We start from the raw sequence: 15,069 nt of genomic DNA on the forward strand, positions 1-15,069 counted from the left end.
AGCTCCACCCATTTCAGGTTAAACCACGTCCACTTTCGGTTTATGCCCCACACACACTCTGAGTACAGATACGGATACAGATCATTTAGATGGGTGAACAGAAGGGATGTGAACGATAAACCGATGCGACCGGATATCCGGTTTGAGCAGGGAACGATTACATTGCCAGGAGGAAACCTCCTGTATCGATAATAATCAGCCATAAATCTTTAGATTAATCGATTGTGGAGACATGCACCGGGTATCGCGAGAGAAGCAATCAATTGACGGTGTCTTATAAACAACGTGAGAGGATTGTCGCGCATGCCTCATAACTTGCCGTGGCTGAAGACAAGAATGCTAACTGCCGGCTATCAAGCCAGCTACCAGCACGCCCCGGCGAGCTACAAGCATGCCGGCTGGCTAGCTAGGGAAGCTAACCTGTCTCATGACGGTGTAATCCCGCCAAAGTTTGGATCGTCTTTGGATTAATTTCGAGTAGGGTACGAACTTGACCAACCGGACCAACAGAGGCGGGTATGGTAACTTCTAACTTCATTGCTTTGAAATGTTGCCTCTAGAGTTTTGAAAATGCTATGCTCAGTCTGAAATGTTGTACGACTACCAGTTATGACATTTTGAGTATGAGATTGTTTACTTTTCCAAGCTAAAACAGCATTTTCATTGCACTCATGACAAATACTTCTATTTACTTATCTGCGCTTGGAAGAGATGTGTCATTACATAAGAGGGGCTTTGCACTGTTTATTCATTGTGTATTATTGATTGGACTGAAGGTTAAGTCTTGTGTTTTGTCATTGTCATATTTTATATAGATCGATAGATACATTTTTTATTGTCATTGCACGCAGTACACAACAAAACTTCATTTGGTGGCTCCACTTCCATTTCTCGCAATGTAAAACCTTAAATGTTATAAAAAAATCTAGATATAAAATACAGAATGTAAAATATTGATCCCATCAAAGAAAAATATGTTCATTCAGCAAGTCTTTTTTTGTTCTGGGTCTGAATGATATATACCTGTACATTTGACATGTTATTCAGTTGACTTTATTTTTGCCAGTGCCTTACAGGATGCTTGGAGATATGATGTGCTCTTTTATACATTTAGAATGACTGTAAGAATGGCACTTTCATATAATTGGCATCTTTATTTTATAATGTAGGATTAATATCTACTGTACATCAACAAACATTCACCGTAGAATTGAATAGAATTGAATCGTATTGAATCGTATTGTTTTTACACTGCATCGAATTGTATCGAATCGTTATGTTATTTAAAAATATCGTTTCTGAATTTTTGTATCAAGATTCGAATCGAATCGTCTAATGCAAAGAGATATACATCCCTAGTGAACAGATACAGATGGTGGTGTACTCGCTCATCCCTATTGCTGACCGTTGAGGTTGTATCTAAAGTTTTGAACGTTGAGCAAGAACTTCTGAGGTTTGCGTCAAAGTGAAAAAATTGTCGTAGTAGGAGAAAAAGCAAAGTGATTTCATACAAAAATCCTACAAAAGTATTGAGAAAGCGGGCTTCATAGGGAGTCACCCAACGGACTGGAGGACACTCCGGTTATGCTACCTATCAGTATTAGGACTATGCTACCTAACTGCCTCCTGTTGTATTTTTAGTCTTTTTTTGAATACACACTCACTGTTCAGGAAAACAGATTTGGCATTTAGTGTAACCACTATTTTCACTTTTACCTGCTTCCTTCTCTCATATTATGAGGATACACGACACAAGCATGTTCTGTCGTGCTTGTTTTTTATTGTTATTATTTATTATTACACTGATTATTATATACAAATATTATATGGAAAGCAGGAAGTGAATAATATGTACTGTATAAGATGTGGAATAGATGGGGGGGTAGGATTAAATAAGCTTTGCTTCTTTCTACTAGCAGGCTTGCACATGACTTACACAAATCCGTGATCCTCCCAGCACCACACAGAGGGAAATAACCTGAGGAAAACTGCATATTTTATTGCAGTCTTGTGGCAAGTACCATGCATACTGATGAATCAATGGATGGATGGTAGACTGTTAGCCGCAAGTATTTGAACCTAGGTTTTTGAAGGCCTTAATTCGGTTTGGGATGGATATTTCCGTACAAGTTTTGCCCCAGTTTTCGTACACGTGTTTGTAGTTATATAACATTGCACATTAAAAACTAGTCTGTTTGTCCTGTACAGTTTAGTTTCATTCTGCAGAATCGAGTCCCCATACAAGCATCCCACGTGTTGCTGAGTGCAACTGATACATAACCTGCCATGGGGCCAAAGAAAGTTGCATGTTGCAGAAATTTGATTGAATTCAGAAAGAACTCATCATAAAGTACGGCGTGGCCGATCTCACCAGGGTATACAAGAAGTCTGCATCAACGATAAGTTCCATCCTGGCGAAGAAAGAAGAAATCAAGAAAGTTATTTTTTGAGGTTGAATACAGCTTATTATTAGTATAAAATATGTATATTTAAGCTAATTGTATGCACTTTTTCCTAAATTAAGCATAAAAATGACTTAATAAACTAAAATACAAATATAAGGCCTTCGGAAGACGCATTCAAAGACAATGAAGTCATGTAGTATTCTATCCTGGTCGCTTTGTGTCAGTAATCTTAGTGAAATGTTCGGTGAGACACACAAGCACCGGACTTGATCGCCGGAACAACAGGCTTTAATTGCAGGTTTGAAAGACATAAGAAAGACGCTGGGCAAAAACGGCCTGCATGGAACATCTTGATGATCCCCAAGACCTTTGGGAAAATACTCTGTGGTCTGTTGAGACAAAAATTTAACCTTTTGGAAGGTGTGTGTGTCCAATTACAACTGGCATAAAAGTAGCACCACATTTCAGAAAAAGAACATACCAACAATAAAATATGGTGGTGGTAGTGCGATGGTCAGGGGCTGTTTTGCTTATTCAGGACCTGGAACATGGACATGGAACAGTGGTGAACCTTCCCAGGAGTGGCCGGCCAACCAAAATTACCCTAAGAGCACAGCGACGACTCATCCAAGAGGTCACAAAAGACCCCACAACACCATCCAAACAACTGCAGACCTCAATTGCCTCAGTTAAGGTCAATGTTCATGACTCCACCATAAGACAGACACCGGGCAAAAACGGCCTGCATGGCAGAGTTCCAAGACCAAAACCACTGCTGAACAAAAAGAACATTAAGGCTAGTCTCAATTTTGCCAGAAAACATTTTGATGATCCCCAAGACCTTTTGGGAAAATACCAACAGTAAAATATGGTGGTGGTAGTGTGATGGTCTGAGGCTGTTTTGCTGCTTCAGGACCTGGAAGACTTGCTGTGATAAATGGAACCATGAATTCTGCTGTCTACCAAAAAGTCCTGAAGGAGAATGTCGGGTCATCTGTTCGTGACCTCAAGCTGACACCAACTTGCGTTCTGCAGCAGGGCAATGATCCAAAACACACCAGCAAGTCCACCTCTGAATGGCTGAAGAACAACAAAATGAAGACTTTGGAGTGGCCTAGTCAAAGTCGTGACCTGAATCCTATTGAGATGCTGTGGCGTGACCTTAAAAAGGCGGATCATACTGGAAAACCCTCCAATGTGGCTGAATTACAACAATTCTGCAAAGATGAGTGGGCCAAAATTCCTCCACTGCGGGTGGCCCAACCAGTTATGTTTTAGGGGGCAATAACTTTGTCAACAGGGCCATGTAGGTTTGGATTTTTTTCTCCATTAATAATAACAAGTTTATTTTAAAAACTGCATTTTGTGTTCAGTTGTGTTATCATCAACTAACATTTACATTTGTTTGATGATCTGAAACATTTAAGTGTGACAGACGTGCAAAAAATACGAAATGAGTAAGGGGGGAAACACTTTTTCACACCACTGAAGATGATCTTTTCTACCCCCGAAATTGAGTTTGAACAGCAATCAAGCTGTGTGACATCTGCCACGTTAGTTACAGTGAAAAAAGGTGCAAAGGTCCTTGCTACAGAAACTAAAGTTTTAAACATTTTCCTTTTGAAAAAATGTACAGGCAGGATGCTGTGAGATGAATCTCTAAGTTGGTAACCAAAGCAGCCATTGGGGAAAATGTATTTCATCCGAATGGGTGAAAAATGGAACTGATTTTAGTCACTTTACCTGTTTTCCCCTTTCATGTCGATATGAGGACTGTGAGGGAAAGAAACAGTGTAATTTACCTGATAAATACATGCATATCATGGCATATCTCTTACAACAAAAGGGTTTCCAAGGGCAAAGAAAATTTTCAGCGTCTTCTCTATGATCACTGATATTACCTTCAGCATTTATCTTTCAGATACCACTATCCGCACAACAAGCATTTTCCTTCACAAACACCTATTTTTTGGCAGGTTTTTCCTCAGTGTGTCATGACTTTGACATTAAGCAGGAAGTAATTGTTATTCCTCACATAGCAGGCCCATACTCACATCAAGATATAAACCCCTGTGGTTACACATTATACCTGCGCCACTGGAGATTTTACTCCGAATGGACCTTGAATAAATTGACCTGCTTTGCACCGCCTCACAATGGAAGCATTTCTATTGGACAAAATAGTACACAGTATGTCAGTATTTGCACCACACACTTAATGTAGCGTCATTGGTGTAAAATATTCTCTTATTTCTCAAAAATTCTATTCTGTGGCACACAAATGATTGACTGAAAACAGCTTGACTGTTAATCATTCAATTTTTTATGTCTTGAATTTATGACAGACAATGACCTACCCGTCATGATGGCCTGACATTATATCACTGTTAGACCGTCATTACAGGTGACAAAGCAGTCTACTCTTGGAAACAAGAGTTTAGATATTAGGAATTATTTTGCTTTGTACACTCTAGCACAGACATGGGCAACGGCCCGTATATGTTTTTTTTAATACAGCCTAATAGTTTCCAAATTATTGTTTTTAAAACTGACACGCCTCGAGGTAAGAGGGATTCCAAATGATGCCGTAAAGCAGGTAGAGGTGAACAGAAAGAGTCTTTTATTGGTCGTTCCTACAGCATACAGCGACCAAGAAGATAAAAGGGCATCAACAGAGAGCTATGCAGCAAAAAATAATTAATACAACAAAAGGCACCACGAAAAAAAATAGCAAACTACACTGAACAAGGTGGAAACTAACTGGCTACATACTGGGAGAAGCTACCTGGCCTGGCAGGAAGGCGCGAATAGCAAAAGGTTAGGTCCTCTATTTTTAAAGTTAGGAACTGTCAGGCAAAAGTCTTGGCTGAAGCCGAGAAACAGGTAGCGTGCATCCATGTGGAGCAATCAAACAACGCTCTCCTGCAACCACAGGTGTGCCTAAAAAGGTGTAGCGTAGATATGAAACACCTGTGGCTAGTTAGGTAGCTCCTCCCATAAGGACACCCTAGGGTCTGAAAGGAGAACACCAAACCATAAGCAAAGAAGGAACACTAAACCAAAAGCAACCAAAGAGAAACTAATAGGCAGCTCACCTGAAACAGACATGTGTCACTGCAGGGCGTGACAAAAACCTTTAACATCTGGAAATAGGATTTGCATTGTTGTTTTTAAATTACCGTAAGTTTTGAACTATTATGGGAATTATTCCAATGGCTTCTCAAGCGAGAGACTCTGCACTTTCTAGTGATATACACGTCATTACAGTAATCACAGGGACTATGTCGCAGCAGCTCCAGGGAGACGAGGCTTTGATAGAAAGCAGTGAGTGGGTGAGGGTCTGTGTACAGAGCAGCTGGAATGTTTGCTACCCAGGCAGTACATTAGGGACATCCAAAAATGCGGATAGAAGTATTTATTGCATAAAAATGCCTCGGGTTACTCTATTAGCGGGTATCATTGCAAACATCACCACAATCATGCCAAGTAGATGATTAATACCTTTTTTTTTGGGCATTTTGTCAAACTTTTCCAAAAAGGTTTTAAGCCCAGACTTTACTCTGAAATGTTTATTTCTTACAATAGAAAAGTCATACGAGTATGTATAGTCGTCCCTCACTACATCGCGGTTCAATTATCGCTCCCTCACACCATCACAATTTTTCAAAATTTACTTAATTAATAAATGATTGCTTGTTGTGCTTGAATACGGCCTATTATTAGTTTTTAAAAATGCATATTCAAGCAAATTGTACTTATTATTGGCCTAAATTAAGCAAAGTATAAAATGGTTAAATGAACTAACTTAAATGAACTAAAATACAAATACCGTACAAGGCAGAAGAAGCATTCTAATTGTGAATGTAGTATTTTACATTGGCCACTAGGTGTCAGTAATTGTTCGGTAAGACAGGCACGAGACTCGTCGCTGAGGTTCCCTAGGGAGCACTGTTATACATAACAAATATGCCTCAGACACTGAAATTGAGACCTCTCATGTTTGACCCACATACTTGTATATGGGTGTGTGTCTATAGATATACTGTAGATCCTGTTTCCCTAATTGTGATGGGGGTACGTGAATAAAAATGAAAAATTAGCACCTAACACTCACGGCGGGAGGAGACCGGAGCAAGAAGGAGTCAGAGCGTGAAGTTGTTCATTGCTCCATGTGCATCACAAGTACGTTTGCTGATTATTTTGCGCATTAAGAGTGCTTCATCTTGAAGATTTCATTTATATTGTTGTTCCAATCCCCACACGGTGCAGCGGTGAAAACCTGTCACTGTGAGTGGGGATTCACACGAAAATGAGGTGTTGCTTGTATGTATTTTTGTATTTCCGATACTATTAAGAAGGGGGTTGTGGTTCTTTTAGAGTTGGGACACCATGGAAAGATTCGGGTCAGATAATCATTTAACCATGTTTATTACGCGTGTGGATAGGCTCTTTTAGCAATATATATGTGTGTGGCCAGAGGAGCGTGTTTTTTTAAGTGTGCAGGAGTAGGGGGGTACATGGCTGCAGGTCAAATGCCTGAAGGGGTACTTCACTTTAAAAAGTTTGGGAACCACTGCCTTTAATCCAATGTGGCTTGCGAGTCAAAAAATGTGCCCACCCCTGCTCTAGCATCTTATGATTGATATCACAATAGACATAGTAGGTAGCATTAAACTCAGTCAGGGACACACATTTGTTTTGAAAGCTTTTCATTTGTTGATTTGCATAAAGAAGTGTTGTTTGGAATGATGTGTTTGTGTGAATGAATTACCAGCACACTGGACTATTCTGTTGGTAAGACACATACAGTACAATCGCATCGAAAAGGCACCCCAAACCTCTTCCTTCCTTCGAGTCTCATTCTTTCCAGAGTGGCAGAAGGCCTTATTTCCCATCCGCAAACTGATTCCTAATTAGATTAGAAGACTTCAAACACGGCTCTGACTCAGCCTTGCTCCCACACAGACCAAGGGTAATGCATAAAAGATGAAACCATCTCATCGTTCTGTACCTGTTTCCGTTATCCCTCTGCACTTTCAGACAATTCACCCGTTAACATCCACACACTTGGCTGGCTTTTAGTTTCACTGAAATGGCAGGTGTGTTTAATTGACAAGAAAGACACAAAATAATGTTTAAGGGTTGTTTCTGAGGCTAAGCGGGACGGTCTATGGCACAGCCCATGGAAACATTATGATGGAAGTATGGTTTCATTTGCAGAATGAGAATGAGGGAATGGAAACTTAAGTAAATATAGTTTGGAGCAGGGGTCACCAACCCGTCCACTGCGAGCTACTAGTCGATATTTGGGACTTTGCTGGTCGATAGCGAAAATGTGAAATGAAAAAAATGCATTATTATATCAGTGCCCTTCCCTCCCGCAGAGTGACCACTGAACACACCCGTACGCCTCGCCGCACTCCAGGCACGCAACCCGCAAGCTCCACCCAGGAGCCCAGTCCCCAAAACCCAGCACGCACACCTGCTCTCCAACAAGCCTTCCGCAACAAGCGAAAGAGAGAGCTTGTGTGAGTTTGAGTGCAGCGATGTCTGTGAGCACACAAGAGCAGTTACTGAACGTTAATATGGCTCAAAATCTGCCTTTGCTACCTCAAAATTAAGGCACAAATATAACTCCGTACACGTGCACCTACAAAAAAAAAACCTCCGAGCTGCGGCTCACTAGGGCTGACTATTGCAACACACTGAGCAGTGTGTCTCCTCGAACCGCTCGCTCTCCTACAACACTGAGCCAACAAGCAGAGTTTAAAAAAAAAAGCAAAAATGGTAAAAATAGAGCAAAAGGCACAATGAGAAATGTTGACGGCACTAACCAATAATAACACAAAGCTTTGTATTTAAAGACATCCATTTTCTCCTCATTAGGGTCGCGGGGGTATGCTGGAGCCTATCCCTTCGGGCGAGAGGCGGGGTACACCCTTGACTGGTCGCCAGCCAATCGCAGGGCACATATAGATATTTAATGTTTAGGAGTTATTCGGCTAGTCACAGACTCCAACATCATTTTTTTTCAAAACACATATTTTTATAAATGCTTTGGCCTTTCATCCACATGCAAAATTCGGGCCAAGGTGACGATAGGACACACACACACACACAAAATGATGAGGTGTCCAAATCATCATGATTGTTATCACTGTCATATTTCGGTGAGTGCAAGGATTTATTTTTCACTATTTTTCATGAATTTAACACTGTACATTTCTCATTTTACATATTTTTTATGATGTGGCCGTGATTGAACAATGCAATAACAATCACATTTTGTCAGGTTTTTAGTCATCAGGTTGAGCGAATGTGTCATATACAAAAACTGGGGAGGTGTTCAGGTCACGTCTGACCCGTAGGGGGGCTCAGGAAAGACCCAGGACATATTGGAGAGACTATGTCTCTCAACTGGCCTGGGAACGCCTCGGGATCTGCCGGGAGGAGCTGGACGAAGTAACTAGGGAGAGGGAAGCCTGGGCTTCCCTGGTTAGGCTGCTTACCCCGCGACCTGACCTCGGATAAGCGGAAGAAAATAGATGGAGTCATGTGAAAATTGTCATGGAGGTAACCTAATTTTTTCACACAACTGTACAGTAAACATCTCGAGACAGCTGGTGTGTAAATACCTTTTTTCATGAAAAAAGTAAAATAAAAGACAGAGATTTGTATGATCCTTAACTGCGAAATTGTGTCCAACAACCCACAAAATGGCAATTCTTAAATAAAAGGTAATCTTGTGGTTCATTGATTAAACCATTGCATGCTTAATGGTAGCCCATTATCAGACAATGAAACATATTTAGTTAATTTACTGTGCGTCTGTAAAATGGACCCCTCACAGTGTTTCCACTCCTGCAAGCTGGAATAGACTCTAGTTACCTGCAACAGAATATGCAGTAGAAAATGGACGGATTGGTTGTTCAATTTATGGCCCAACTGCTGTAAAATGCTAAATCCCTAACAAGGATAATCAGCAAAAGCAACCATAAATCAGTTTAAGGATTCTTTGTGCATCATTTGACTTTTTTTTTTTTTTTTTTTTTTAACATTGTCACATCCTTTACTGACAACACATGAAAGCTGTTTTCTACCTGTACGGTGGTTTCATTGTGGGTATTTTTCTGTCTTTGTATGCACCTGTCACACTGAGGTGGGATATAACACTGAGTGGGCTTGATGATGATATTCATGCTTTGTACTGACACTGTACTGTAAAGCTGTTTGTCACCGTTGTGCATCACATTTATCGTCTCTCACATTGTTGCGCTCAATGCGATTATCAGTGAACCGTACATAGCTCTTTCAGTCTTTCAACACGCAAGGAGTTAATGGTTTGGGCATTGACTTACAGTATTTAACTATATACATTTATACATATACAGTATATTTTGTTGCTGGATCTCTGTTACATTCAATCCTCCACTTGAACTCTGTTCACATGAAAGCAAGCCAGGTGGTCTGTCCCCTCCGTGAGGTCACTCAGACTCAGACATGATTGGCATCATCTTCTCACTGTCTTCTCAGGTTTCAACCTACTGACTGGCTCCTTTTTCCAACTCTGTGGGGGTTTACACACTGGGAATAGAAGCTATCGTCGTTCTCACCACTGTCATATCACATTGCAGGCTGGTGTCCAGTTGTGGTGGGGAGGACTTTACAACCATACAATAGTATGAGGCTACTACAGCAAATCCCCTTCCAATAACTCATCGTGTGGGTTTCAGTCATCATTGTGCTCCATGCTAATGTTGAGCATTTATTTACAAAAAGGCATCAATACGCATCGCATGCATCAATACATTTGTCCAGTGGCTGTGTGACATTTACCTGGCTTTTACAGATCGAATGCATCACTTTCAGTATGATCATGATTTCCACTTGTTTCATCCTTGTTCCCTGTGGATTGCGGTCAGGGAATTCAACACACAGGTACACTAATCTTGGAGTTTGCAGTCCTAGTTTCTCTTCTGCCATGTATTATTATAACCTTTCGACTTTTGATATCTCAGTGCAGCATCTGTATCTGTAATGTGATACAGTTGGCCTTACAGGAAGCCTTTGTCTACACCAGGAATTCCCCAAGTTTTTGGGAACACGGAAACCCTTACAAGAAAGAACGTGTCGATTTGCAAAAAAAAAAAGTCTGCTACAAGATACCATAAGAAATTGGGGAACAATCATATATTTTGTTATTTTGTTAAAAAAAAATAAAAAGTTTAAAAAATGTCCATCCATCCATCCATCCATCCATTTTCCTCCGCTTATCCTGGTCCGGGTGGCGGGGACAGCAGTCTTAGTAGGGAAGCCCAGACTTCTCGGTCCCCGACCATTTCCTCCACCTCCACCGGCAGGACACCAAGGCGTTCCCAGGCCAGCTGTGAGACATAATCCCTCCAGCGTGTCCTAGGTCTTCCCCGGGGCCTTCTCCCGGCTGGGCATGCCCGAAACACCTCACCAGGGAGGCGTCCGGGAGGCATCTTGACTAGATGCCCGAGCCACCTCAGCTGGCTCCTCTCGATGTGAAGGAGCAGCGGCTCTACTCTGAGCTCCTCCCGGATGACTGAGCTCCTCACCCTACCTCTTAGGGTGAGTCCCGCTACCCTACGAAGAAAACTCATTTCAGCCGCTTCTGCGATCTCGTTCTTTCGGTCCTGACCCAAAGCTCATGACCATAGGTGAGGGTGAGAACATAGATCGAAGGGTAAATTTGCCTTTGCCTTCCGGCTCAGCTCTCTCTTCAGATTTGGAGGTGTTGAGTCTCATTCCAGAAGCTTTACACTCAGATGCAAACCGTCTCAGTAAACACTGCAGGTCACAGCCCAATGAGGCCATCAGGACCAAGATGAGATCCTAAGACCCCCGAACTGGACTCTCTCGACACCTTGGCCGCGCCTAGAAATTCTGTACATGAAAATTATGAACGAAATCGGTGACAAAGGGCAGCCTTGGCGGAGGCCAACGTTCACCGGAAACAGGCTTGACTCACTGCTGGCAATGCGAACCAGGCTCCTGCTCTGGTTGTACAAGGACCGAATGGCACGTAGTAGCGCGCCACCAATCCCATACTGCCGGAGTACCCCCCACAGGACACCGTTTAAAAAATGTGATACATATTTTTGTCATTACATTATCTCTTTACTTACTGTATTCTTAGCAGATTTGCTGTTTAGATTTGTTTTATGTCATTTACATCATTGTACAGCTAATATCTCATACAGTGATGGACAGAGGTGTTACAATGCACGACCAGTCAAATCCAAACCTACATGGCCCTGTGTGAAAAAGTGATTGCCCCCTAAACCTAATAACTGGTTGGGTCATCCTTAGCAGCAACAACTGCAACCGAGAGTTTGCGATAACTTGCAATGAGTCTCTTATAGCGCTGTGGAGTAATTTTGACCCACTCATCTTTGCAGAATTGTTGTAATTCAGCCACATTGGAGGGTTTTTGAGCATGAACCACCTTTTTAAGGTCATACCACAGCATCTCAATAGGATTCAGGTCAGGACTTTGACTAGGCCACTCCAAAGTCTTCATTTATTTTTTCTTCAGCAATTAAGAGGTGGACTTGCTGGTGTGTTTTGGATCATTATCCTGCTGCAGAACCTAAATTGGTTTCAGCTTGAGGTCACGAACAGATGGCCGAACATTCTCCTTCAGAATTTTTTTGTTGACAGCAGAATTCATGGTTCCATTTATCACAGTAAGTCTTCCAGGTCCTGAAGCAGCAAAAGAGCCTCAGACCATCACACTACCACCACCATATTTTGCTGTTGGTATTTTCCCAAAAGGTCTTGGGGATCATCAAAATGTTTTCTGGCAAAATTGAGACTAGCCTTAATGTTCTTTTTGTTCAGCAGTGGTTTTGGTCTTGGAACTCTGCCATGCAGGCCGTTTTTGCCCGGTGTCTGTCTTATGGTGGAGTCATGAACATTGACCTTAACTGAGGCATTTGAGGTCTGCAGTTGTTTGGATGGTGTTGTGGGGTCTTTTGTGACCTCTTGGATGAGTCATCGCTGTGCTCTTAGGGTAATTTTGGTTGGCCGGCCACTCCTGGGAAGGTTCACCACTGTTCCATGTTTTCGTCATTTGTGGATAATGGCTCTCACTGTGGTTCGCTGGAGTCCTAAAGCTTTAGAAATGGCTTGATAACCTTTTCCAGACTTATAGATCTCAATTAATCTCAGTTAAGTTAGGTTTTAACAGGGGGATGCAATCACTTTTCACAAAAAACACATAAAAAAAAATCTATGTAAAATTATTAGTGGGGGAACATGGATGTTCTGTAAACATGCAGCTGCTCACTTAACTTATTAGTTAAAAAGGGTAAAAAAAAAAAAAACATGAAGTCAAATGTTCTGTGTTTTACAATTAACAGTTAACATTGGGTTCATTTTTTTGTGTAGCTATGCAAGATCATGTTTGTTTACCCCAGTAACCACAGCACACTGGTAGCCTTTTTCAAAAGGGAACATCAGAGACAAACAAGCAATTCATGACAAATGTGTGTCCTTTGAGAGGAGGAGTGCGGTACTGCTACTTAATATGTTTTATGTACTGAAGCAAGAAGGAGCGCTAAGAAGGTTTTTTGAGAGAGAAAGGCGATATCTAAAAGGAGGAAGGTGTGAAAATGATCACTGGTAGGCACATAGCTACATATCGTCCTCATATAGTACGTAAACAGTTATTGAAACAATTATTTTTAATCCAAAAAGTGTCAGTCATCTGTCAAGTCATGGTTATGCAAGGTTGCATCATGCATTACCAGCCATCAACAAAAGGTGAAGAATCTGCCGAGCAGACAAGCAGGAGTGAGCACCATCTCCGTAATGCCATGCAAAGAAATAATAAAAAATCTCTACAATGCAATCCAGCCCCTGACCAACAGAGCCAAAGAGTTTGGACACAATCGCTTGCCGCACCACGCCACATGCATGGGTGTCCAAATTGTGGCGCAGGGGCCATTTATGGAACGTGGCTCATTGCAGAAAAAATAAAAACCCAGCAAAAGTAGAAAAATACTAGAGCTAGAACCTGCTAAAACGATACAAATAAAAAGATGTCTTTAAATATATTCTGTATGTGTGTGTGTATATATATATATATATATATATATATATATATATATATATATATATATATATGTGTGTGTGTGTGTGTAGGTGTGTGTGTGTGTGTGTGTTTTTTATTATAAATTGTTCATTTAAAAAATTCTAAAATGTCAAAGTACAGCTGGAAAGCCCTGATGTAAATACTTGTAGACAAAGACAAGTAGTTAAAAGAAAAACAGTGAGCTGTGTTATTGTTGTTATTCCATCCATCCATTATCTATGCCACTTCTCCTGTTTAGGCTCGCGGGGGTATGCTGGAACCTATCAACTGACTTCGGGCGAGAGGCGGGGTACAACCTTGACGGGTCGCCAGCCAATCGCAGTATTGTTGTTAATATTTATTTTTATTATATATTATCACACAACAGTGGTTTATTTGGTCTCAAAAAATATTGACAATAATATCTTTGAGTGTTAAGTTGTGGGACAGTAAACATTTCATTATTGCATTATTTTGTGACTTGGTTAAATAAAAAACAGTCTGTCCAGTCATTTTTTTTGTTTGTAAGTTGTTGCAAGTCTCGTTCTCATGGACACCATCTCGTGCATCATCTCGTCTTGTGAGTTGGGTGTCTTCTGACAGCCCTACTCATTACGGAGTCCTTTTTTTGAACATTTTATTTCAATTTTAGAGGAGTGGGGGGGTTAGCTATGGTCTTCAACATTTGATCAGCTGATGAACAGCCACACTCCCATTTCTTCTGTTTGCGTTTTGAAGTTCAACTTAGATCCACCTTAAGATCCAACAGTGCAAAAAGTAAAATTCCTGCAATTAATTTTTTTTTTTTTTTTTTTTACAGAAATAAAAGGTTTGTTTCTACTTTTTTTTCCGTTGTTTAGTAGTCAGCAGTAGAAAATAGGTACGTTGATGGCCAAAATCTGATGGCAATTGATAGCGTTGATTAATACAACAAGAAAGTAGGGCAGTGGTCTGATTTTGTCAAGGGGGCATTTTTGTCATGCAAATGTATTACTCTTTCCAACGCATATTGTTTTGAGAAGCCAAACTAACTAACCGGAACTACGTTTCTCATCACCGAAATATGACAAGAACTGTGTTCACGTGACCAAGTGCGGGGTAAGTCACCGTTGATGGACTATACTGCTGATGGCAATGTCTTCATGTCAAAAAATCTGAACTATCCCAGGGAGCAAATTAAGACAAGTTTAAATCTGCAGCACAACAATGACAATTGGCATTTGAATTTGACATGGTATGTGTGGGGGAAGCAAATGCATTTGAAACCCACTGATAAAAAAAACAAAAAAACTAAAGCAATGACACTTCTGGCATACACTGGTGCATACTCTGCGTTGCAGACTGCAGTGAACATTCACAGATATCAGTAAGATGTGAAAGAGAGATAGAGGTGAAAACACCCTTCAAAAGGACAGGGGACGATCAAGGAGCCATGAAGAGAAAATAAAACCTCAGACTCTGTAAAGACAGATGTAGGTCATGCATCACACATCATGTTGTGTAAAGAAACTTGAATCACTTCAAACACAAAATGTGTGTCGAGGCCACAGACAAGGAAATTAA

At 41.0% G+C, this 15,069-nt stretch overlaps 1 protein-coding gene across 1 annotated transcript in view; it reads right to left on the reverse strand.

Annotated features, from left to right (window-relative positions):
• The window catches only part of LOC129194296 (uncharacterized), a 50,894-nt gene that overhangs the window by 23,961 nt on the left and 11,864 nt on the right, over positions 1–15,069 (reverse strand). Inside the window, exon 3 of the mRNA XM_054799430.1 lies at positions 2,372–2,411. The gene's annotated coding sequence lies outside the window, so the exon portion shown is untranslated. The remainder of the gene's footprint in view (positions 1–2,371; positions 2,412–15,069) is intronic.

Source organism: Dunckerocampus dactyliophorus, chromosome 14 (assembly GCF_027744805.1).
Source record: "Dunckerocampus dactyliophorus isolate RoL2022-P2 chromosome 14, RoL_Ddac_1.1, whole genome shotgun sequence".
Lineage (NCBI taxonomy): Eukaryota > Metazoa > Chordata > Actinopteri > Syngnathiformes > Syngnathidae > Dunckerocampus > Dunckerocampus dactyliophorus.